Genomic DNA, 26,834 nt, shown 5'->3' with positions numbered 1-26,834 from the left:
TTTGTTCAGACACTACTTACTAGCTATATAACATCTAGGCAAGGCATTTAACCTTGTGTCCCTCAGTTTCCTCATCTGTAAAATGGGGATAAGAGCAGCACTTACCTGAAAGGGCAGTGGTGAGGATCAAATGAGAGATTATGTCTAAATGTTTTACAAACCTTAAAGCACTATGTAAGTGCTAATAATAATGATAATTGTTATTGTTGTCATCATCAGCATCATCATGTAGCTAGAGGATTAGAGTCTTCTTGTTAAAGTTGAGGGAATGGACTCTAGAACAGGTAGAGGGAGCAGTACTCGTACAGGTAAAACTTCCAGCACTGCCTTAATGAAAAATGAGCTTGAGGAAACGCGGGGCCCTGTGGTTTTGGAGGCTCATGGGTCACTTCTTGTGTCTCCACCCAGGTTAAGAGAGGCTAACCACTTCCCTGCTATACTTCTTTTTATAAGACTTTTCTTTAAATGAACAAATGTATGTATTGATACCACATATATGTGTGTGTGTGTATGTATGTATGTATGTATATACACACATACATACACACACCCCCATATACATATAATATATATTTATATACATCAATCATTGTAATTTCCCAATGAGACAAATGTAAATGCACAGGGAATCCACTAACCAATCTATACTTTTGAAAAAGGATATATACAGAAGATAGAAGCAAGGAAAGGGAATAAAAAATCAATATAAAAGCCCACATGGCATGGCCCTGTAAAAAGAGGTGCAGAACACTAAAGCTTAGAATCAGCAGAGGCTGGCAAAAAGTGCATAAAGACAAAGAAAAGAGATCATCCGCCCTTCATCCTAGCCTTCTTCCCTTTCTTCCTTCCTTTATTTCTTTTCTTCCTTCTTCCCATCCTCCTTTTTTTCTTCCTTCCTCCCTCCCTTCTTCCTCTTTCCTTCCTTCTTCTTCCTTCCTTATTTCCTTCCTCTCTCCTTCTCTCCTTCCTTCTTTCTTCTCTCCCTCCTTCCTTCCATAATGAGAAGCAAAGAATTGGTATAACCATTGCTTGGAGTAGATGAGACAATGGAAAGAAGGCAGAATTAGTCATTTAACTTTCAGACAGAAAAAAAAAATGACCAATAGAGAGTTGGTACATAACATAGATAAGAAAGTAGTGAGAGAGCACCTAGCTGCCCCTGATGAATTCAAGTCATCTAGTCCAGATTGACTACATTTTCCATTACTGAAACAGCCAGCAGGTGTGACTGCTGAGCCAGTCAGTGATACTTGAGATATAATGGGGAATCAGAGAGGTACTACAGCACTAGATAAGTGTAAATATCATTCTGATATTTTTTTTAAGAGGGAAGAAAGAAAGAAAAAGAAAGGAAGAAAGAAAAGAAAAAAGGAAGAAGGATGTAAGAAAAAGACAGAAAGGAAGAAAAGAAGAAAAAAAAGATGCATGCGAACTATAGGCCTGTGAATTTTACTTCCTGGCAAAATTAGAAAATGAGAGGGCTAGTGAATATCAATCTAGGAGATGGTTAGTGATGGTTTAGAAAAGGAAGTTGTGACCAGAATGTACCAGCATGGATTCATCAAGACCAGGGCATGTCAGACTAACCTTATTTCCTGTTTTTGACTTAATTATTAAGTTTGGGGATAATGAGTAATGTTTGAGATACAGTTTGTCTAGATGTTTAGCGACATGGTTGATAACGCTCCCCATGCTCTTGGAGAAAAGATGGATAGACAAGGACAACGTGACTGGAAAGCCATCTAGATTCAGAGCTGCTTAAATGACTGGACACAAAGAACAATCACCGATGGTTTGCTGTTAGTTTAGCAGGAGGCCTCCCAAAGAGTCCCCTAGGGATCTGGGCTCGACCCTGGGCTCTTTTACATTTTTATAAATGAAATAGATAAAGGTAAATTGTAGATGACACAAAGGTAGGAGAGTTAGTAAGCATGTTAGAAGACAGTCAGGATCCAAAACCAAATTTTAACAGGTGGGCACAGAGACAAATATAATAAGACAAAGTTTAATGTAGATAAATGTAAATCTTGCACTTGAGCTCCAAAAATCAACTTTACAGTGATAAGATGGGGAAGGACTGGTTAGAGAGCAGTTTACCTGAAAAAAAACATAGCTGAGAGTTTTACTAGGTTATAAATTCATTATGAGACAGCAATGAAAAAAACCAATGATTTCTTGGGCTACCCTGAGAGGCAGTGTTCAAGAATAAGGTGATAATAATCCTGGTGTGCTGCCGGGCCCTGGGCAGACTTCACCTAGAGAATTGGTGGGTTCAGTTCTAGGCACGTGGCTTAGCAAGAACATTGGTGAACTGGGGAATATCCAAGGGAGGTCACCCAGGATGGGGAGGGGCCTTGAGTCCATATCACATGATGATCAATTGAAACAAATAAGGCATGTTTTGCCTAGAGAAGAGAAGATTTAGTTGGCATAGTGTAGATCGTGAAGTATTTACAGGGTGTCATGCAGAAGAGAGATTAGACTTTTTCTTCTTGGCCTGAGAGGACCAAACCAGGAATAATAGGTGGAATGTGCTGATCTATCTATCTACACATATAAAGACATAGATGTAGACATACATCTATATATAGACATATCCATATAGGTATAGACATATCTATCTATCTATCTATCTATCTATCTATCTATCTATCTATCTATCTATGAAAAAAATAGGCAGTGCAGTAGATAGAGTGCTGGGTCTGGAGTCAGGAAGACCTGAACTTAAATCTGTCTTCAGACACTTATTAGCTGTGACCTAGGGTAAGTCACTTAACCTCTGTTTACCTCAGTTTCGTCATCTGTGAAATGAGAATAATAATAGCACCTTTCTCCTAGGGTTTTGTGAGGATCACATGGGATAATTATAAAGCACTTAGCACATTGTCACTGCTACATACAGGTTAGCTATCACTAGCTATTATTAACTAGAAGTGCAATGGGCTGCAGTGTCTGCTTTCAGGTTCCCTCTCGTTAGAGGTCTTCAAGCAAAGTCTGGGTGTTAGCCTCTCAGGTATGTTGTGGAGGGCCGTCTTGCCCAGGGGTTAGACTAGACAGCCTCTGAGAACCCTTCCCAACCCTTCCTTCAGTGATTCTGAGAATGGGAAGTAGAGCCCTAGACCCTGCAAAACCCCACTCTGCTCCTTCTACAACTCTGGCTCCTTTTTCTCTGTTCTGTTCAATAATATTATTTTATATTATTATTATAATATAATTATTTATATCATATCATGGTCTGTTCAATAATATTATTTTATAAGGAAAGAAACAAAATCGGTGAAAGGTCCAGAGTTAACACTGAAAGCTATCAAGTCTGCAGCTCTTTACCCACCCATGAGAGTAAACTGCAGTATGTTGTATGCTTAACGTTAGAGTCCAAGAGACATTAAACAGCCCGTTTTCAAGAGCTATGAGGCCTGTGGGGTTGGAGAGATTCATTGTGGCTGAAATAGGGTCTGGGTTACCGAGGTCCCCTTCATTTAATTAGCTTTGTTGTGTTTATTGCTGCCCTCATCTTACTGTACCGTAATAGTTAACATTTATAGATCTGGATGTCATTATATATGTAAATACAACCATATTCAAGCATTCTTTGATTGTCACTAAATTATACGCCCACGTACATATGTTTAACACTTATATATGTATGTGTGTGTGTGTATATATTTTTTTTTTTTTTTCCCCCATAAAACTACATTCTAATGTTATTGAATGGTATAGTGGAAGGACAAGAGGCTCTGGAGTCAGAGGACCTGGGTTCAAATCATTCCTCTGGACAAAACCTTGGATAAGTCTTTAGCCTCCTTGGGTCTCAGTTTCCTCATCTGTAAAATGAAGAGGTTGGGCTCAACGACCTTTAAGGTCTCTTCTAGCTCCAGGTCTATGAAACTTTGATTTTCCATTACTGAAAGATTTCCTATATACACATAGATATGTATACAGAAACACATATACATATATCATACATATAAAAAGATCATATATCTATATAAATGTTTATATAGGCATAACCTTTATATAATATATCATACATGATAATAGATCAATGATTATAGAATATGCATTGTATAGAATATAATGATATTTTATATAATAATGTAAGTGTTTGTATGATATATAACCTTTCAGTTGTTATTCATCCTTTGTTTTTGAAGAGGACCAATGACATCACGGCTGATGTCTTGACTTGCATGTGAATTGGATTTAAGTGAGGCAGAGTTGCAAAAGGTCATCAGCCTCACTCTTCCTGAGTCAAGGAAGTCCAGTGTCAAGAAAAAAGTCTAGATGACTGGCAATGGCCTGGGATGCAGTGGAGGACCTTGGAGTCTTTGATGTCAGACTAAGCTCTAAGCGCTCCACAGAGCCTGCTTCAGCCACCAGAACACATTGTTCTCATTCACCCGTTCTGCCAGGGGAAGTCTTCGCATGCTTGGGGTAGACATCCCCCTAACTCAGCAAGAGGTTTGAGGCCTGATGGTTACTCTCTTTCAGTAACAGAAAAATGAAATAAGTATGTATTGATATTTACAGGATGTCCCAAAAGTTTTAGCACAGTTTTAAGGTTAAGACTTGGAACACTCAGAGAGAGAGAGAGAGAGAGAGAGATACAGTGAGTGTATGTCTGTGTGTGTGACATGTATCTTTCAGAAAAAAGAAAAACAAAGAAAGTTAGAGTTGGATCAGAGACCATCCAATACCATCTCTTCACTTTACCAATGAAGAAACTAAGCTTCAGAGCAGGAAATGAGTTGCCCAGTGTCATTTAGTTAGTCCATGGTAATTTTGGGATTCATACAGGGATCTTCTAACTTCTAGTCTTAGGGCTCTTTTCATTGTATCACACAGTCGGCCTCACTTAGGGGCCAAGGGGTAACCTCTCTCTTTCTTTCTTTCTTTTTTTTTTTTTTGGTACCAGTTCACTCTCTGCCAAGTGCATGCTTAACCTTCAAATGGATCTGTGATCTCACTGATTTGCATGGTCCTTCTAAAGGTACAGATTGCAACCCATTCATGTCTGCCTATCCTTGATGATTCCTCATATCCTTCCATAAATTTACAGAAGGCTTTCCTGGATCTTTCCTGCTATTTCAAGGTTAACTAGTGGAGTCTTCTGGCTGTCCTCTTCTGGTGCCACACTCCCACCATGAGACCCACCCATCTTTTTTTCTTATCATGTAATTCCCTGATGACACTTTTACTCCCACTCTTCTTTAAAGTTTCTTGTTGTTTCTGTGCTGATGACTGGATGTTTTAATAAATGAATAAATGTATTTACCATTTCCCGCTTCTGCCTTGACTATTCTGAATCCCCCTTCAGGTTGCTGTCACATTCCTGTTTTATGGAAACTGTCACAGTGCTGCATCGGCAGTCTTCCCTCATTACCTAAGCCCTGTTTCCTTGTGCTGTGCTTGGGCAGGTCACTCACTAGCTCCCTGAACTGATATGAGGACACTCATGCTTCACTAGCTCCCCAAAATGTCCAATTAATCACAGCAGCAGCCGAGCAGAAACAGCACCAGTTTTGGGTACATCAAACAGTTTGTCTGGGTGCGTGTGACAGATCACATCTGAGCCAACGGGGTAACAGGGGCCAGCTAATGTTGGTAGGAATCCAGATAGCCTTCAATGTCATATTTCATGTTTCTGCGGAGGTAGATTTAAATAGCCAGGGACAGGGAAAATAAAACATCTACCATTCACTTCCTTCATAACTTACTTGTTTTATATCTTTCTTCTATTACTGAATAAATAACAAGCTGGTATAAGGACCCCCCAACCAGCTGTTGTGAATCACCAATGCTCAACAGTTTTGTAATACTGTCTTCTCAGGAGAAGAGGAGATGATGGTACCAGACACCGGAAAGATAGTCAAGGGAATGGAAATATACTACAGGAAGCTTAAGAAATCCTAATTTTAAAAAGTGGTATGGAGAAGCTTAATTGAACATGGAAACCTATAAAAAATGATAGGAAGATTGTTAACTTGTGCTGATCTATACAAAAGAAATTGCAGAGTAAGAATTTTGGAGCTAGAAGGGACCTTAGAGGTCAACTAGTCCAACCTCCTTATTGTACAGACAAAGAAATTTAAGGCTTAGCTACTAATTAGGAAATGGCTAGGCAGTGCAGTGGATAGAGTGCTCTGCCTGGAGTCAGGAAGGTTCATCTTCCTGAGTTCAAATCTGATCTCAGACACTTACTAGCTGTGTGGCCCTGGGCAAGTCCTTAACCCTGTTTGTCTCAGTTTCCTCATCTGTAGAATGGGCTGGAGAAGGAAATGTCAAACTCCTCCTGTATCTTTGCCTAGAAAACCCCAAGTGGGGTCACAGAGGGTTGGACACAACTCAAATGACTGAGCAACAACAAAAACAAATAAATTGCGGTCCATTTATATAGTGGAATATTATTGTACTATAAGAAAGCAAATAAGAAGAAATCAGGAAAGTAGGCAAGAATAATATGAGTTGATACAAAGTGAAGTATGTAGAACAATGAAAACAATATACACAATGACTACAACAACAGCAAAATATGGCAACTAAATGCTATGTAACCATAACATCCAAGTTTGGCCCCGAAGATGAGATAAGAAAATGCATCTCTCTCATTTCTTTATGGAGACAGAGGACTCTGGGTCTTGAACTTCATTAATCTCAGTTAATATGTGGGGTTTTTTCCTCTTTTTTCTTTTGCTTTTTTCCCTCTTTTTTCTTTTTTATCTATCTTTCTATCTATCTATCTATCTATCTATCTATCTATCTATCTATATGTTAAACAACAGATAGCTCTTTGAGTAGTCAAGGGAGAAAGGATTCATTCAGAAATCAAGGTCATAGTGAAAAAGAGAGCAGGACTGTTTTAAAGAAATTGAGGCTTTGGGAGGTGAGGTGACCTGTCTAAAGTCCTATTATAGCTTGTTGATGACAACTTTGGCCTTGAAACCAGATCTACTGAAAAAAGAATAAGGAGAAAAATTAGGGCATATCTTTGATATACACATTTATATGTATAAATATGTTATGTATTTATGTGTGTGTGTGTGTGTGTGTGTGTGTGTATATATATATATATATATATATAATACACATGTATGTAGATACAGATAGAAAAAGATGGAAATACAGATAGACAGATATGGATATTCCTTAATCTCATATTGGATACTAGAAAAATTTCTAAACTATTCGATGGAGAGCAGGAAGAAGATTAAATGGTCTCTTAGGTTTCTTACAGGTATTACATTCTACAATAAACACAAGGTCATATGCCTTATTAGATTATAGTTCTGGGTTATTAAGTAGCACCCCAGAGACCTGAAAGAATTTGGCATGGTGAGTATAGTTCAGTAGAATTATCAGTGGCTTTGGAGTCCAGGGACCTAGGTGTATATCTTGGCTCTGCTGCGGTCTCTTGGTGTCACCTTTTGCAAGTCACTTGACCCAATTGAGCCTTAGTTTCCTCACTGTAAAATGAGGTCATTAGGTTAGATGACCCCCAAGGCCTCTTCCACCTCTAAATCTATATACTTACATGCCAAGAAAAGCTTAGGTTTTAGCCAATTTTTCTGACAGTTTTCAGAAGTCAGTTGACTCATCCATGGTCACACAGTTAGTAAATGGCATACCATGAGCATTATCTCCCTTTTTCCTTGAGGGGAAGCTAGAGGCAGAACAATATGAAAGCTCAATTTTGTACAGCAGAAGGAGTGCTAGATTTAAGTTATAGGAACTACGTTCGAGTGTTGGCTCTGCCACTCACTACCTTGGACAAGTCATTTCAATTCCCTGGACCTCAGTTTCCTCATCAGTAAAATGAGGTGAGATGCTCTATGCTTCATGACCTCTAAGGTCTCTTCTAATTCTAAATCAATGTTCTTGGTAAGTATTTCTACAATAGGGCTCATTTCTGGATCCATTAGAACAGACTTGATTTGGTTCTGAAATTCATGTCAAATGCCCCTACCTTCAACAATGTAACTCCAGTAGAATTGAAAAACCATTGGACAAAGTGAAAAAAGGAACTTCTTTCCTTCTAAGAAACACAAACCTCTGCTGGCTATTCTAGGAAGCAAGTGAGTTTGTTTAAATGCTCATTGTCCACAGGTGTCCAACCTTAACTGGCAAATTAGTGTCAGCATGGAAGAAAAAGGCTAGGGCCTAATGGGAGGGATCCTTAGCCTCCCACCTTATCTCTTAGAGAACATCAAATGAGAGAAAAGAAACAGAACATATCTCTGGGCAAATGGAAGTCCTCCAAGGGAGTGTTCATAAGCACTGAACATTCTGCACTAACCACATTTAATCTAATTACTTTAAAGGTGAACGGAACATTCAAACTTCATTTACATAACAGCAGTCCTGATATTTGTAAATTGTGCAATCAATTAAAAGGAACATATGCAGGGGCTGAAAATGAAACATCGATAAAACAGGATTAATCAAAAGCTTATCATGAGCAATATCACTCTTAATCAGATTGGAAGAGCTCTGTAGGGCCATTCCAAAACTAATGAGTTGAAGGCTATATTTAAATTGTTAATCATTGTATTAATTGACACCATTAAATCTCCTGTGTTCTGATGACTGCTTTTCCCCTGAGGTCAGAATTTCATTCCTTGTCAGGCCATTTCTCCATGACACAAAACATCATCATCATTCTTTTCTCCGTCACCATGACCATCAAGCATTTTTTAAGTGCATACTTGGATACTTTGATGGAGCTGGGATCTCCAGGGTGGGTACTCACTCAATGTCAGAGCTGTGATCTCAGTGTGGGTACTTATTCCATGGCTGCCCCTCTGATGTGATATGTTCTCCCATAAATCCAACACAAGAAATCCACTGAACCCACTAAGGGCTTTTTCTTTTCTTCTTCTTCTGGTTCTCTTGTCATTGTTCGGATACCCATGGACAGTGTAAGTGTGTAATAAGAGAAATGGATTACATTTTTGAGTCACTTTTTTTTTCAAAAACCTTCATCATTTCCTCTGAGCATAATAATAAATGAGGTAGTGGTACAACAATGTACTAGGTACTGAGGATACAAAGAAAGATAAGCCATCATTCTTTGGCTTTTGAGGAATAACAGATTCATAGTTAGGTTTGAAGGTGGACCTTTAGTGAGCATCTAACCAATTCATATACAAATGAGCAGATTATGGCCTAGCTAAGGAGGAGACCATAGATATAAAAAAGATAAATAGCTATGAAAGGTAGCATAGGCCAAATCATGCCAAGTGGTCACAAAGCAACTGATTGATTTTGTCAACTCCAGTACAGCTTAAGAACTGGCCCCAGTTCCACTCACATTCCAGGCCACTGTCCATAAAAATGACATTTGTAGGATGCCTTAAAGTTTTCAAAATACTTTTCATAAATGATCTCATTAGAGCTTCATAAGGACCCAATGATGTAGGTACTAGAGTGACCATATTTTAGAGATGAGAAAATTGAGGCAGAGTGAGTTAAGGGGACTTGCTTATGGTCTTATGGTAATCTATCAACAAGCGTTGACTAAGGACCTATGATGTGCCAGACACTATGCTAGATGCTAAGGCTACAAAACATTGAATAAAATAATCCTTACTCATAAAACGCTTACAATTTAATAAAGAAGAGAAAAAGCCCACATGTAGGTATATACAAATAAATGTAAAAAGAATAAATTAATATGAATACAAAATCATTAAATATAATGTTAGTTGGGAGGGAAGGCACTAAAGGTGTATGTTGGGGGGGGATCAGCAAAAGCTTCATGTAGGTGATGTTTGAGCTGAGCCCTGAAGGAAGAGAGGAATTCTGTGGGGTGAGGAGTAATGGAGAAGAATCAATACAAAGGGAAGGTGAAGCAAGATGGAAAGTTGTAAGCAAGGAACAGAGGGAAGGCCAGTATTGTTGGATCTCAGAGTATACAAAAGGGAGTAATGAACAGTAAGGCTAGAAAGATGGGTTTGGGGCCAGGCTACATAGGACTTTAAAAGCTTAACAGAAGAGTTTACACTTGCTCCTAGAAGCAATAAAGAGTTATTGAAGTTTTATGAGGAGAGGAGTAACAGGGTCAAATCTGCATTTAAGGGAAATTGCTTCAGCTGCAGTATAGAAAAAAGCCTGAATTTGGGAGAGACTTTTAAGCAGGAAAATCAATACAAGAATACAATAATCTAGGCAAGAGATGAGGAGGGCCTGGACTAAGATGGCGGCTTCGTAAGTCAAGAAATGGGGTCAAATGTAAGAGATGTTGTGGAGATATTTGTCAAGTGATTGGATATGTGGTGTGAGAGAGTGTGAGGAGTCCAGGATAACGTCACGTTTATGAAATTGGAAGAGTAGAAGGATGGTGGTACCTTGAACAAAAATAGGTAAATTTGGAAGAGGGAAGAAGGAAGAAAAACGAATTTAGTTCTGGGATATGTTGAGTTTCAAATGTCTCTGAGACATTCAGTTTGAAATATCTAATAGCCAATGAGTAGTAAGGGACTGGGACTCATGGGAGAAAGTAGAGGAATTGGATATATAGGACATATACTAGAGACATATGAAAGGGCTGGATATAGAGATCTGGGAGTCTTCTGCATAGAGATAATAGTTAAACCCATGGGAATTGATGGTGTTATTAAGAGAAAGTGTAGAGAGAGAAGAGAGAGTGGGATAGAACCTTGTCTTCAGTTGGAGGGCATTATATTGTTGATGAGCCAGCATGCACACTGGTTGAAGGAGCAGTTGGGCTGGTAGAAGGAGAACCTGTGTCATGAAAGCACCCAAAGGAGACCGTCCAAGAGGAGAGGGTGGCCGGTGGTGTCAAATGCAGCAGATAGGTTGAGAATGATGAATACTAAGAAAAGAGCATCAGATCTGGCAATTTCTTGGTTGGCAGCTTTGGAGAGAGCAGTTTCAGTGAAGCAGAGTTTGGAAACTAGACTGCAAAGGGTTGAACTATGAGTGAGCAAAGGAAGCCAAGATAGCAAGGTCAGGCAGCTTCTTCAAAGAATTTGGCTGAAAAAGGGAAAAGAGATAAAGAATGATAGCTCGAGGGAATGATAAATTCTAATGAAGGTTTTTTTTTTAGAGGGAGAGAATTGGGCAGCTTTGAAGATATTAAGTGTTTGAGGTGAGATTCCTGACTCCAAGCCCAATGCTCTCTATCCGCTATACCAGGCTGCCTCTCTGGCACTAGTCTACCAAGTTGTAAAGTCATGACAAGTGCACTGGGATACAGTGCTTAGTGGTAAGCAAGTTATATGGCTGACATCTGCTATAAGCCCATCCTCTCCCTGTTATCAATTATTAATCTTCCTCATCCATCAATGATAGCAGAATGGTATTGATAAAATAGTCTTGGACAAAACAAAGATAAATTTATGGAGGAGGGTTTTTAGGAGTAGTGGACATGCTAAAAGAGATGCATGGGAATAATGCCTTCTTTATTCTATCTTATAGGTATTGTCAGGTCTGGCATGTAGACACTTAATAAATGTTTATTGATTGATTGATTGATTGGTTGAACTATTTAAGGATAACTAGTTTCAAGAATGAAGCTTATTCCTCTCTTTCCATCTTTGCTCTCCCTCATTCCCTGTATGAACCTTTACTCTTTCTGAATAGGTTATTCTGTTGAGCATGAAAAAGAAGTCCCTGAGAGTGGGTCTGAGGGAAAGGTAAGGTAAATAGCCTAGACCCCCAAATATAAATCTGGATATCCTAGATTCCAAGCTATGGTTGTCTAAGAGGCACTATCAAGGAAGTCATCACAGACCCCTAGAAGACAAGGCTGAGACTTACAATGAAGGGAAGGAAAGGGAAGGTGCATTTATTAAGTACCTACTATGTGCCAAGCACTGTGCTAAGCGCTTTACAAATATCATCTCATTTGAAGTTGTACGCCTCAGCCTTTGTCCAGCAGCTGTGCTCAGCAATCACATCTCCGGAAGCAACCAGAGTCGTCCCTTCTGCCCACAAAGACACTTACCTAACTTACATGATGCATAATTCCTATTGAAGCATAAAGAATTCAATAATTCAGCCTAGGAAAGTCATGCCAATGTTGTCTATATATGCCAGTGTTGAAGGTGGTATGTGAGCTAATGGCTCAATTTTCAAGGGAAATAAGGGTGTGTCCTGGAAACAATGCAATGGTAAGGTTGACAATGACCTCTGGTAACATTGTTAAACAGATGGCTAATTTCTGGGGACATAAAAACAAAAACCCCACCAAATTTCTACCAAAGAATATTGATTAAATGAAGAGAGGACCCGAGTGGAGTTCTACATGGCATTCTTGGTTCTGCCCTCATCAACATTCTTGTCAGTGACCTGAATAAAATGCTAGCTATCCAATGAGGAAATGACCCAAAACTTGGAGGGGTAGCTAATATATTGGGTGACAGAGTCAAGATGCAACAATTTCTAAATATAGCTGAAACAAACAGGATGAAACTCAGCAAAAATAAGTGTAAAAGTTCAGTCAATGATTTTTAAAATAAGTTGCATAGGCACAGGATGGGAAGATGTGGAAAGAGGGGATACATAAGATTCAGGAAAAAAAAAGAAAGAAAAATTTAAAAAATATTGAAGAAAGTATTGAACTGCTCTCTGGTAAGTGTGATCAATGAGAGGGAACTGGTTGGCCATTTTCCCAGAACTCTGTGATTTTTATCCACAGATTTTCAAAAGATAGCAAGAATGAAAATCTTTAAGGGGCAAAGTCATCTTCTTAGAAGAATTGAAGAAATACCAAGAAAACCAGCAAAAAGGGAATAACTCTGAGATGAGAGAATTATGGTTAGTTGCTCCAATGGAAATCAAAGGCATAAAGCAAGAGAGAAGTATAGAAATAAGAAATGTCTATACCACAAAGACCTTTGTCTTTCTTCATTTTGCAGTAAGCGAGTTGAATGCCCATTCCCTCCGCAGTCTCAGACCCTAATCTTTGCCATCCTTCAGTGACAGAATGGAGTTGATAAAACAGTCTTTGATAAAAATAAATTTCTGGAAGAAAGTTTTGTGTAGTAAGAGGCATTTTAGAATGGGGACAGTATCTGTTATATACTATCTTACAGGTATTGTGAGAGCCCCTGAGAAAAGTGTCTAAAAGACTATGAGTTCTTCAGAAAATTGATATAAACTGGATCTTATGATTTTCCATTCTAAATTTTTCCTCTTCTAAGTTCTATGATGCTAGGAGCAACATAGAACCACATTAGTTTATCTTATCATAGATGGCATGTTTATCAAACTGGCAGATATTATAAAGCTGTGAGGTGACGGTTAAAACATTGGAGGACAAGGTCAGGATCAAAAAATAATCTTGACTGGTTAGAATACTGGTCCATATCTAACTTGATGGAATTTAAATGGAGATAGATGTGGTCTTACATTTGAGCTCAGAAAATCATCTTCCCCAATAAAAGACAGGAGACACATGGCATGTTTGTGTTTAAAAGACCAGGGATGTTTTACAAATTCAATCTGAGTCAACATTGCCACATGTCAACCAAAAAAAGATAATGCAATCAACCTTGAGCAAGTCATTTAGAAATCTCTGTGCCTCCATTTTCTTGTCTTTTCTTTTTTCTTTTATTTTTTTTCACATTACAAACATCAATAGATCTCTCCTACATCTCAAGAGGTCTCTTGTAACAAAGTAAAACAGGTAAGTAAAATGAATAATAGAGTGATCTCATCACAAGTGCATGCAACACTTCACATCTGTAGCACTCGATTAAAAAAAAGTCTATTTACTTTTCCCCCCACTCCCAACTCATTGAAAAAAAAAGGAAAAACAAATTTCTTGTAGCAGATATGCACAGTCAAGCAAAACAAATTCCTTCAACGACTATATACAAAAATACATGTCTCATTCTGTATCCTAAATCCATCCTCTTTCTATGATGGATAGCATTTTTAGTCAGCAGCCTTTAGGAATCATAAATGGGCCCCAGTTTTATCACCTATAAGGTAAGGGGTATGGGGTGGGATAGATGATTTCCCAGGGCCTAACCCCCTCTCAGTCTATGATTCAAAAATCCTAGGTTGTATTGAGAGAGGTGCAGTGTCCAGACCACAGCTGGAGTACTGATTGTATTCCGTTCTAGGTGCCCCATTTTAGGAAGAGGAAGACCTGAGGTCAAATCTGGCCTCAGACACTTATTAGCTGTGTAGCCTTGGACAAGTCACTTAACCCTGTTTGTGTCAGTTTCCTCATCTGTAAAATGAGCTGGAGAAGGAAATGCAAGCCACTCTAGTATTTTCACCAAGAAAATCCCAAATGATGTCCCAAAGAATCGGACGTGGCTGCAATGCCTGAACAACAACAACAAATTGATAAGCTGGAGAGCGTCCAGAGGAATATGATCTGGATGGCTAAGAGTCTGAACTTCACGTCCCAATAAGAACTAGGTGGAGGAATTGGAGATGTGGACCCTGCAAAAGAGAAGACATAAGATAGGGTGTCTTCAAGTACTTGAAAGGCTGTCATGTGGAAGAGGGGATTTGATTTAGTTAGCGTGATCCTAAGATCATAGCTTTAGAGCTGGAAGAAGCCTTAGAGACCATGAGTCTGACCTCTCACTTACCAATGAGGAAATAATGCTCAGAGGGAGAAAGTGATTTACCCAAGGTTACAGGGGGAGTTAAGTTATAGAGGTGAGATTTGAACCTGGGTCTTCTGACTCTGGATTGAATACTCTTTTCAATCTACTACCCTTTGTTGTGTCCCAGAGGACATAACAATGAAGCAATGAACAGAAGTGGCAGAGAGTGACGTATGGGTTTGGTGTCAAGGAAGAAAAATGCCTCCCTAAGCTATCCAAAGATGCAACAGAATAGGCAGCTTCAACTTCAGGAGGCAGTGAATCCCTTCCAAGTCTCCCAGCTCTGGGTATTTTCATTAACTGTCCTCCATCCTTGGAATGTCCTTCTTCCTCAACTTCATCTCCTGGCTTGCCGGGCTTCCTTCAAGTCTCAGTGAAAATCCCACCTAGCACATAGTAGGCACTTTTCTTTCTGATCTCAAGTGAGTGATTGTTGGAGATGTTGTAGAAAGGGTTGAGAGGGCTCTGATTCTGATTGGACTAAACTCTCTCTGAGGTGCCTCCCAACTCTATGAAACTCTGATTCTGTGAAATAAAGGCAACAGTCTCCATTTCGTGTATTTTCCTGTGTTTGCCCTTTTCTTTTCCTATTCTTCCAGAAGCGGGGTTTCACTGTGTAATTAATTACACTGGCATATGCAATGAAAGGAGCTATGATTTAACAAGTCTGCTGTAGATGCTGATAAATTAGATGTGTGGTAGGGAGAATGTGGAGGCAGAGAAGGGAAAATCTGTTTCCTTCTCACTGAGCAGTAGAGAAAGCATTTGCCCATAAAAAAACAATATTTTGGCTCTTGGCTCTTCTGCTACCAGGCTAGCCCAACGAACTCTGTTTATGCCATACTATGGTGATAATATGATATTGACCCTATATGTAAGCTGTCATAGAGACCTCTCCATGGAGTACTGGAAACCTCCCAACTGTGAGAATTTTCTAATAAGATCAACAAAATGGCCAAGCAGTTAAGAAAATGAGTTCAGGATTTTGGTGGTTCATAAAAACATACTGAATTGTAGATTGGTTTCTGGAGCAGAGGAACTGTAAGAAACCAGCAGGATTGCATATAAGTGTTGTTTAGAGAATGGACTACCAGTAGACAGGCACTTTTGGAATACAGTGAGTTTGTAATTTAGAAACTACCTGGTTCATTATCAGGGCATGATCATATTCTTCCATTGAAATCCTACTGTGATTCTTCCATTTCCATGAGTTTTCAAAGCCTAAGCTCTGGCAGGTCCCAACCAAGCTAAAGGCCTTAGGTATGGATGTGGGGATGTACTGGGTGTCTGCCATCTGAGGGACCAGTCTAGCCCAGCATGGAGAGGTTTATCATCAGGAGATGGGTACTAGGTAATGGATGACTTATTTGGCCATGAAACTAGCTTTATTGAATTGATGAACTTTGAGGGAAGATTGAAACTTTTTTTTTCACTTTATTTTTCTTGCTTTTTTTTTTTAAGCAACATGACTGATATGGAACTATGTTTCCTATGACTTCATACGTATAACTTTGCATGTATCATATTACTTTGCCTTCTCAATGGATGGGGGAGGGGCTGAAGGGAGGGAGAGAATTTGGAACTCAAAATTTTTAAATGGATGTTAAAAAAGAAAAATAATAAAATAATAAAAAAAGGAAACTATCTCTATTAAGGTGTAAAGAGATTGGGACCCTGGACAGGGCACTATCTATGAAGTCAGAGGATCTCAGGTCAAATAATACCTCTGATATATACTATCTGTATGTCCTTTGAGAAAGTCATTTAACCTCCTTGGGTCTCAGTGTCCTTGTTTGCAAAATGAGGAGGTATCTAGCCTAGACTAGAAATATTTCCCATTTCTAGACCTATGAGGGAGGGGATCACCCATGCAGGTAAAATCATGAAAATCCTTGTAACAGTATCATAGTGAGAAGTAGTGCTATATCTTGGAGAGAGAGACAGCTTGGGAACCAGGGACACCTGGGTTCAAATCCTGGCTAGCATATATGTTGGTCGTGTGGCCCTGGGAAAGTCACTTCTCAGAACTCTAGGCAACTCTGTAAGATGCCAAGTTGAAGAGAAGGGACTGACCATCATTGATAGAAAAAGTTTTCTCACCAGGGTGGTCCCTGTAACACCAAAACCACAGGTCCTGTACATACACATCAACTTGTTATCTACTCATTAGAATATAAGCTTGTTTCATTCATTGCATCAGTGTCCCTAGCACCCAGCAAAAAGAAGGCACTTATTAAACACTTGTGATCAAATGACTCAGAAAACCCTGTTTAAAACTTACCCCTCTCTAGAAAATAAATAAATAGATAAATAAATGAATGAATGAATTTAAAACTTTCCCTTTGCTCCCAGAATTTCTCTGATCCCTGCTTGGCTTTTCCTATACCCTAATCTCTCCCCTCCCCCCAGTTCTCCTCTCTATGCCTGAAGCTTAGTCCATATTCATTCCTAATTCCTAATACAGGAATTCTTTTTGGCCTCTTTTATATGTCCTTTCCCCTCAACTAAGCACATTGAGGGCAAGGTCCATTGCTGCTCTTTCTTGATGGTGTCCCCCTGCAGTCCCTGATACACGATCCAACATTCTGCATACAGGCAGGAGCCAGTAAGTATTGCTCTTCAGGGGTCAGAGACAGTGCTGCATTTGAAATGAAAGATAAGCCTCGATATTTTGCCGACAACAATCCTCTGCTCCACATTTTTTATCCTGTGTTAAGAAAATGAATGCAGCCACAAAAATGATTATTGCACTCCTCTATAATGGCTGAGAGGAGAAAACAAAGCAAGACAAAAATCTTCTCAGGTCAGAAAGGCAGAGTCGTGTTCTTCTAGAGCTCACAGTCCCTTTATAAGGCCATTACTGCTGAATGTTCCTTGGTATTCATTTCATTCACATTTCCTTTATTTTTGGTAAATTTCAGGAAGAGCACAACATATGGGAGGCTAGGGATGATGAACTGGTATTGGTTCCCATATATCTTCTTTGCTCTGCTAAAACCACGGCTACATTCCTTCTAGAGGCATTTTGGCAGTAGGTAATATGATGAATGTTCAAATATAGCTTTGTAAAGTGGGGCAAGAGCCCATGGGGAGAAATGATACTCTGCAATACTGCTTTTAAGTCAAAGGCAAAAAAACAAAACAAAAAAACCAACACAAACAAAACCCAAAAACCAAAAACAAAGGAAAGCTAATATTACAGAAAACAAAGTAGCAGAGTAGACAAGAATGGGAGATGGGAGACGTTGGAGAACACTAACCCCAAGGAGGAAGAAGCTAAAGTCTGTGATGGTCTTATTACTCATCTAGACTTCAACTTCTATTTTCTAAGGTCTTCTGAATTTTACTCATTCTGGATTGCTCATCAGGTCAGAACGACAACGGCAATGGTACTCAACACATTAAGAAACTAGGCATAGAAGGCCAAATGCATATCACAGATTAATGGATTGTGTGGGAACCAGAAGGCACTTCAGAGAGTATCCAGTCCTGTGCCTCTGTCCTGTTTTGCTAATGAAGAGGAAACAATGGTCCATAAAAGCGAAGGGAACTGCCCAATGCTTTAAGGGTAATCACTGGTGTGTTTGGGGATGGAGGCAAAATTAAAATCACAAAATGTTAGAGTTGGAAGGAATCTCACAGACTAGCTAGCACAACCTGTGTAAACAAAAATCCTCTCTATTAACTAACAAAGGATTATCCAGCTTTTGATCAAAAAGCACCAGGGAGAACCTCCTATCATGTCCCATACCTCCTATCATGTCCCATACCCCCAAGCATGTCCCATACCTCGTATCATGTCCCATACCTCCAAGCATGTCCCATACCCCCAAGCATGTCCCATACCTCGTATCATGTCCCATACCTCCAAGCATGTCCCATACCCCCAAGCATGTCCCATACCTCGTATCATGTCCCATACCCCCAAGCATGTCCCATACCTCGTATCATGTCCCATACCTCCAAGCATGTCCCATACCTCCTAGCATGTCCCATACCTCCAAGCATGTCCCATATCTCCTATCATATCCCATTCCCAGATTATTCAATTAATTCTCATGTGGCATGATCTCAAGGCTCTTCAACAGGGAAGAGGCAAAGGAATAAGTGTTCATTAAGTGCCTACTATGTGCCAGGCACTGTGCTAAGCGCTTTACAATTATTACCTTATTTTGATCCTCATGATACCTCTTGGAGTAGGTGCTGTTGTGATGTCTATCTAACATGGGGAAACTGAGGCAAACAGAGATTAAGTGACTTGCTCATAGGTCACACAGCTTGAAAGTATCTGATGTTGGATTTAAACTCAGGTCTTTCTGACTCTAGGCCCAGAACTCTACCCACTGTATCACCTAGCTAGACACTCAAGGTTATCAAAATTATTCCCAGAATGGAGTACACAGAATTGAATCGTATGGTTTCTGCCCAAAGAAAAGAACAATAGGACAATCACCTAAATGGTCCATAGTCCTGGACTTCATGCTTCTCTTAATGTAGTCTAAGAGCACAATAACATACATTCATTCATACATTTATTTTTGCTAGTACATCACATTGTTGACTGATTTGGACCTTATTATCCATGAAAATACACAAATCTTTCTTCAACCTGCTATTTAACTATGCCTCCCCTCATCCTAGGTAACTTAGGTAGTGCAATGGATAGAGCATGGGGCCTGGAACTAGGAAGATCTGAGTTCAAATCTGGCTTCAGAAACTTACTAGCTATGTGACCCTGGGCAAGTCACTTAACCTCTGTTTGCCTCAGCTTCTTTCTCTGTAAAATGGGGTTAATAATAGCACCTACCTCCCCAGGTTGTTTAGAGGATCAAATGTGATAATAATAACAGTTATAGAGAACTTGGTGCAGGGCCTGGCACACAGTAAGCATTATATAGATGTTAGTTATTAGGAACAATCTCTTATCAAGTTGATACTGAACCAATAATGATCATGCTTTTTGTTTTGGCCATTGAACCAATTCTGAATGTACTTAATGTATACCTAGTCTAGCCCATATTTTTCCATCTTTTCCAGAAGAATAGAATAAAAGACTCACTCTCCTGTTTCATTAAAATCTAGCTAACTGGGGAGCCCTAGGGGATCCCACTGCAGTTTCCAAAGTCTAGAGGTAAGGAGCTAGAGTCTCTATCCCTGAATTAGGGTCCAGGTCTCAGGGCAACCCACTTCTGTGAGTTCTAATCTTCCGCTACCCCCTAGCCCTCCTCTCAGCTTCAGTTTTGTCACCTGTACAATGTAAGGGCTGCACAAGGCAACCTGTGGGTAAGGTCCCTCCTAGCTATGGTGGTGGCTGTGACCCTGCAGGCAAGGGTACAGACCCCTCTTTCTACCCACTGAGTCCTGACATTTCCCCTTACTGGACAGTGGCTGTTGTCCATTCTCTTTTTTTCCCCAATGGTTAGTATTATGTTGGTTACTGCTTCATCCTCTAATTTCTGTTAACATATTCAATGATCAAGCTAGTTCTTGATATGCTAATGTGTTCTCTCTGTCTCTGTCTCTCTGTCTCCTTGTCTTTGTCTCTGCCTCTCTCTCTCTGTCTCTCTCTCTCTCTTTCTCTCTGTCTTTCTCTGCCTTGGGAATGAAGTCGCTTGGATATTTTTTTGGTACCAAAGTGAAACTGTGTGAAAGGATAATGGTATCAGCTTGACTTTGACCTTCCCATCTGCCATGATGATTTCATATTATCTCCTACTGCAAACATACCATCTTACGACTGGAAATTGTCATGAATAACATCTTGCTCCTTCTTTTTACAGCTTGGAGCTGCTACTTAAGGTGCTCACCCTCATGGCCTTCTGCAGCACCAATAAGTAATAAAGTACAAAAAGTTCAGAGTCTCACTGACAGTACTCCTATGCCACATCCCCCCCGCACCCTGCCTTCACCAGACAGAGATGCTTGGGGGAGGCTTCCTTGGCAAAGGACAGTTTTTTGACTTAGTCCTAGATTTTAGGAACATCTTGACTATAAGGCAGACTATAGACCAGCCAGGAGAACTTGGATAGAGAATTATAGAGCAAGCCTTCTCCTGGGCCTCCATTCCTTACTTTTTAGCTTTATTCCTTTGCTGACTAAAAGATTTTCTTCTTGTTCATCACAGCTTTGGATGTGGGCTGTTCAGACCTTTTAGTCATTCAGTATGAATTATGTCCTCTGTGTGTGTAAACATGTATGTATGTATGTATGTATGTATGTATGTGTATGCTATATTTGTGTGACAAGTAATCACCACAAATCGTGCTTTGAGAATTTCAGAACTGTGCTTTTTTTCAGCTAACCCAAACCAAGACCTCCTCCCATTCCTCAAAGGGAAGAAACTTAAGAAGGGAACAAGTTTCAGTACTCAGCAGCTCATCTTGTTATCTAGCTATCTATCTGTCTGTCTATCTATCCATATCTATATCTCATCTATACCTGTATCTTAACCCTGTTTGCTTCAGTTTCCTCATCCATAAAATGAGCTGGAGAAGGAAATTGAAAACCACTTCAGTATTTTCACCAAGAAACCCTCCCAAAATGGGGTCATGAAAATCAGACACGATTGAACAACAACAAAAAATGTAATACATAATATCATGTTGTATTATATATCATTACAGTATAGTAACATTATGTATCATAATATATCTACACATAGAAATAGATATACATATATTTTTACATTGTATCTTGGAACAAACTATTTTATAATAAATATGTATTTTCTGTTTTAAAAAATCTTGGTAAATAAATTCTACAGCATGCATGCACCTACTTGGCCAATCAAATCATGTAATCCTTTCAAAAAAGGAAAATGAAGTTAACCTGGCATGACCTGCTCCTGATGAAGCCACTCTGACTTGTTGTGATCACCTCTTCCTTTCTAAGATGTTCATTAACTATCCCTTTAATAACAGTTTCTAGAATTTTGCCAGGAATTGAAGTTAAGCTTGTAATTTACTAATTTACTTCCCTATTTACAAAAAAATCAGGATAACATCTGTCCTGCTCCAAGCCTCCCATTCTTCACAACCAGTTCTTTCAACATTCCAGGATGTAGCTTCTCTTGACCTGGTGAAATGGTGCTCTCTTACTGTCTTTCTTTTAATCTTAGGTTTAGAACTTCTAAGTCTCTTGACTCCTGACTGGGTATTCTTTCTACTGTATCATTCTTCCTTTTCCAGATCATGGCAGAGCAAATCAAATGCCATATCTGTAGTATTTTTTTCTCCCAAATCTTAAGGGTTAAGGTTATACCAAATGAAATTCTCCTAGTTCAGGACACTTGGGTCGTTAATTGGCATTTGTAATTACATCCCCTAAAAATAATCACAAATTATATATTCCCCATTAGAAACTTCTTCCTTTGACAGCCTTCCCCATAGAGGCTGGTGGCATATGTGCCATGGGTTCCTCAAGTTTCCATTATTGAAATGTACTAGTAACTACATAAATCTCAAGTTTCCCAATGCAGATCGCCATCGAATCTGCTGAACAATGACATGGAAATTCTTTTTATCACAGTCCCAGGATGAAGACAGATGAACTTGGTGGAAACAACGCAGAAATGGGTATCTGCCCCCATCTCTCATTTTCAGGGTGATTAATGAGATGGGTACATTTTTTTTTTACTCTGCTTGAAAACATATTGAGTTTATGCCTCTTCCCACTATGTTAAATATTGTTTCAGAATTACATTATCTCTCAAACAGATGGATGGACTTGGTGCTATGCGTACTGCTGACAGTTCTCCTCAAGCAAAACACAGATTGGTGAGGGAGTCATTCAGCCATGATTACAGCAGGAAAAGAGGTGAAAAACACACCGGTCTGCTTATAACCTGCAAGTCTGCAGTATTCTAAAAGCAAAGGGATGAAAGTGAGCCCCAAAGGAGCTCTTTATGGAAAGTAAGCCTGTCTATATGGGGAACTGATAAAAAATAATAACAATACCATCTTATATTTGCAGAGTGATTTTTAAAAAAATTCTACACAGACATTTTTATTCTCATCACAACCTTGTGAGGTAGGTAGGACACCATAGATACGTAGTATTTTGGGAACTGACTTCAGTTAAGCCCACCCTTGAGATGCAGAGCATCACTGAGGATGCAGTCCTTTCCCTTAGATGTGCTCATGTTGTGCAGGTAAAAACTCATTGCCTCAGAAAGGACAGAGATAGTTTTATGGAAGTTCAGGCCCTTCTTATAAGAGAGAGAGAAGTGATAAGATCAGAGTGGAAAAGTGGGGAGAATAGCTAGTTCAAATCACTTCACTTCCACAGAACTACGGTCAAAGGAGCAATTTGACTTCACCATGCTATAGTTATCTTTTTCATCATCATCATAGCTGTTTATAGAGACATTCAGAATTTACAGAGTACTTCCACATATTAGCTTCCTTCATGGAGTAGCTAAGGTGGTGCTACCAATAACAGAACTGTTACAACTGTTGTTGCTTGTCCTTCATTCTCGAAGAGGACCAATGACATCACGAGGGTGATGTCTTGACTTGTGCATGAATTGGATTTAAGTGAGGCAGAGAAATGGGACAACTGAGTTATAGAAGCATAGGAGCAGTAAGCAGCAGCTGCTTTTCTGGACAATAAATAAAGCAATAAATCAAGCCTTGATTTGTAGCAATTGCTGATTTCTGAGGTGTAAATGCATTGAAAATAGCTGGCTCCCAGACATCTTGAGCACTCTTGAGTGTACCCTTGGGAGGTCTGTAAGCCTGAATATGCTGAGTTATGACTGGGGCAATAATTTGGGTTCAGGAAGGATGTGGTATATCAGGGGTCAGGTAAAAGGCAATAGCCATCAGAAATAGTACATTAGTGGATAGAGTATTGGGCTTGGAGTCAGAAAGAGCAGCATTCTAATCCTGCCTTGGTTATTCTCTAGGTGTGTGACTCTGCATAATTCACTTAATCTCTCTGAGTCTCAGTTTCCTCATCCATCAGATGAAAGAGTTGGACCCCAGGACCTCCAAGCTTCCTTCTAACTCTGAATCTATGATCCAATCATTCTATGATCCTATGAAGCAGGTGGCAGAGGAGAAACGGAATACTGGAAGAAGTCAATAACAACCCAGTTCTCTGTGTGTGGTGTGTGTGTTTATTTATAATCATGAATTCCATTTAAAAACTACTATGGAAGGCCTAGAAGAAAACAAGATTGAGAGGTAGAGTAAATCTCACACTCAAAAGGGGAAGGTTTAATTGAAAAGTAGAAAAAAAACCCCTAACTTCTGTTCAGCTCAGCAGCCGAAGCGGCCCCACTGGGTATGTTTACTGGTATTCAGCAGGGGAGGAACCATCTAGACACTGAAGAAATAGTCAGCCCACATGTAATGTAAGTGGCTGCAGACATTGTAAGCAAACCCACAAGGAATTCCCCAACACACACACCTGAACTAATGAATCCTGGTTTGCTACAGATTTGTGGGTAGATATCCCAGAGTCATTTCTCCACTGAGAGGTATTTCCATCCCCCTCATCAGTAAAACTTTCAGCTCAATCCTCCTGGGCATGACTGTGCCTAGAAGAAGGGCATTAGGAGGAGTGGGTACAGAGACTCATAGTGAACTCTTAGTCAGTGGCAGTTTGAGGTTGGCAAGATATGTGTTTCTACAAGTCAGTTCCATTCAGGATTTGCTTATTAAGTGCCTACCAACTACATGCCAGGCACATGCGCTGAGTGCTGGAAATCCACAGATAAAAATGACATGGACTCTCTACCCTCCAGGAACTCACCTTCTGCTGGGTAGAGACATGTGACATATACGCAGGTAAGTATAAAGCAAGGCTAGCATAGAGTGGAGGAACAGGAGAGAAAGTGCTCTAGGAAAATCTAAGGAAGGAGAAAAAAAACTGTGGGTTGGAGGGATTGGGGAAATTTAAACAGAGAAGGTGATGATACCTTCCTTTAAGGAAGACAAGGATTTGAAATGAAAGGATTGGAATTCAGGCATGGTGGACACTCTGCGCAAAGGTATGGTGGCTGGAGGCAACACGTTCAGTTTAGGGAATAGTTGGTAGTACAATTAACAAAAATGCTAATGTAAAGTCTATGAAAGCGAGGGGATGAGTAATTTGAAATAAATCTGGAAAAAAATAGTCCCAGTCCAGGTTGTAGCCTTCAATGCCAAACTAAGAAGTATGAACTTTTTTCTAGAGGTAGTAGAGAAGTCATTAAAAGTGTCTGAATAGGAGAGTGACATGGTTAGGCTTGTAGAAGGAGGGAAGGCAGCAAGCTTTCATTAAGTACATATGTGCCAGGCACTGTGCTAAGTGTTTTACAAACGTTATCTCATTTTATCCTCACAACAACCTCAGGAGGTAGATGCTATTATGATCATCCCCATTTTGCCATTGAGGAAACTGAGGCAGAAGTTAAGTGACTAGTCCAGGGTCAAACAGCTGGTAAATGTCTGAGGTTGGATTTGAACTCAGGACTTCCTGACTCCCAGGCCAGCATTCTATCCACTGCATTACCTAACTAACTGTGCATTAAAGAAGGTTTGTGAAGGTGGGGCAGGAGAGCTCAGAAGACCAGTGAGGCCATTCCAATGATCTAGGTGAGAGGTGATAAAGATAGTGGCCATGTGAGTGGTATGTTTTGGGGATAGATTCAATAGGACTTGGCAACATATTGGAGGTGGGGATGAGAGAGAAGACAGAAGAAAGGATAAGAGGTTTCAAGCCTGCTTGACTGCTGGTGCAAAACAGAAATCTGGGAGTTAGGAAGAAAGGTAGGATTTAGGGAAAAGAAAAACACACAGAATTATACAAAGGCTACTCAGTGGCATCTGCAGGGCCTCAAAGTATTGGACATGTTGAGTTTGAGGTGTGTGCAGGACGGGCAAGGTGGAGATGTTCAACAGACAGTTGGAAATGTAGGACTGAACCTGAGAGGAGAGATAAGGAGTAGATCCATGGTTTAGGGAGTCATCTGCATAAAGGTGACAACTAGCCATCTAACTGTGTGGCTGGAAGAGATCACTAGGTGCATAGCATAGAAGAAGAGAGAAGGCTTAGGGCATAGCCTTGAGATACTTGGGGTATAGGAGGAGCCTTACATGGAGCATTTAAGCAGGTAGTAGAAGAAGGAAAGGGTGATGTTATAGAGGGTAACTTCCAAGACCTAATCCTTCACCGTACCTCAGCCCCATACAAGGATGGTCATAGCTTTGATTTTTCGATTACCCATGTTTTCCACTTTCATGATCCCAAACTCTGAAATGTCTTTTTTTTTTTTTTTGGCTAGGCAATGGGGTTAAGTGACTTGCCTAGGGCCACACAGCTAGTAAGTGTCAAGTATTTGAGAACAGACTTGAAGTGAGATCTTCCTGACTTCAGGGCTGGTGCTCTATCCGCTGTGTAACCTAGCTGCCTCCCTCAAATTTTTTTATTTGATTTTTTTTTACCTCTTATTATTTTACCTTTCTTCTTTACTTTTCGTCATCTTACCTCTTATCCTATTTTTGCCTGTTATCATTTCCTCTTTCCCTATCCCTTAGCTTTTCTAAACCTATATAACTTTGTCATCACCATGACTTCCAGTACTTTTCCCCTTCATTACTTTCCCAGGCTATCACCCATCCTGGTTCTGAGTTTACCTACCTCCCTTCATAATCTTGACCATATTGTTAACCAGTTCAACTTTACTTTCCCTCCTACTCTCAAATTCCTTGCCTCCTTGTTGCATCACTGTTCATTCTCTGTCAAATCCTAAACTTGGATTACTCCCACCATTTGCCTCCTCTGCTCCTACCCTCTTGCTACTAAACAGAGCTGGAGAAAATCATACAACCAAGCTGATGAGATCCTCTATAAATTTATGTTATCTGATCTCAAATGGGTCCTCAGTACTGCCAGGAAATCTTTTTTAACTTGTCCATAATCAATTACACAACTTCTTTTTACAGTGGCTCTTCCAAGCCTTCTCTTCCATTCTACTTTCTTCTCTCACCCTCTTAGCCCTAAGGACCTCATATCATACTTTCTTTGGAAAAGAGCTCATTTACCATGAGCTAGCTCCCTTTTCTCCCTTTCTCTACATCTCAAAAGACCCTGACATCGCATACCTATTCTTGCCTGCTTTACTTCAGGCTCTAATAAAGGCGTGGTCCTTCACACAAGGTAATTTTAGAGATGGGGCATTAGCAGTTGGGAGAATCTGGCAAGCATTCATGTAGAAAGTGGTGCTTGAACTGAGCTTTGAAAGAAAGTAGGGGTCAAAGG

At 39.8% G+C, this 26,834-nt stretch overlaps 1 protein-coding gene and 1 pseudogene across 1 annotated transcript in view; one reads left to right on the top strand and one right to left on the bottom strand.

The window, feature by feature from the left end:
* ALK (ALK receptor tyrosine kinase) overlaps positions 1–26,834 on the bottom strand; it is a 1,019,362-nt gene that overhangs the window by 451,968 nt on the left and 540,560 nt on the right.
* LOC110206688 (transmembrane protein 216-like) lies at positions 8,673–20,426 on the top strand (annotated as a pseudogene).

This window comes from Phascolarctos cinereus, unplaced genomic scaffold, assembly GCF_003287225.1.
Source record: "Phascolarctos cinereus isolate Bilbo 61053 unplaced genomic scaffold, phaCin_HiC Scaffold_2;HRSCAF=192, whole genome shotgun sequence".
NCBI lineage: Eukaryota > Metazoa > Chordata > Mammalia > Diprotodontia > Phascolarctidae > Phascolarctos > Phascolarctos cinereus.
This window is presented reverse-complemented; position numbering and strand designations above follow the sequence as displayed.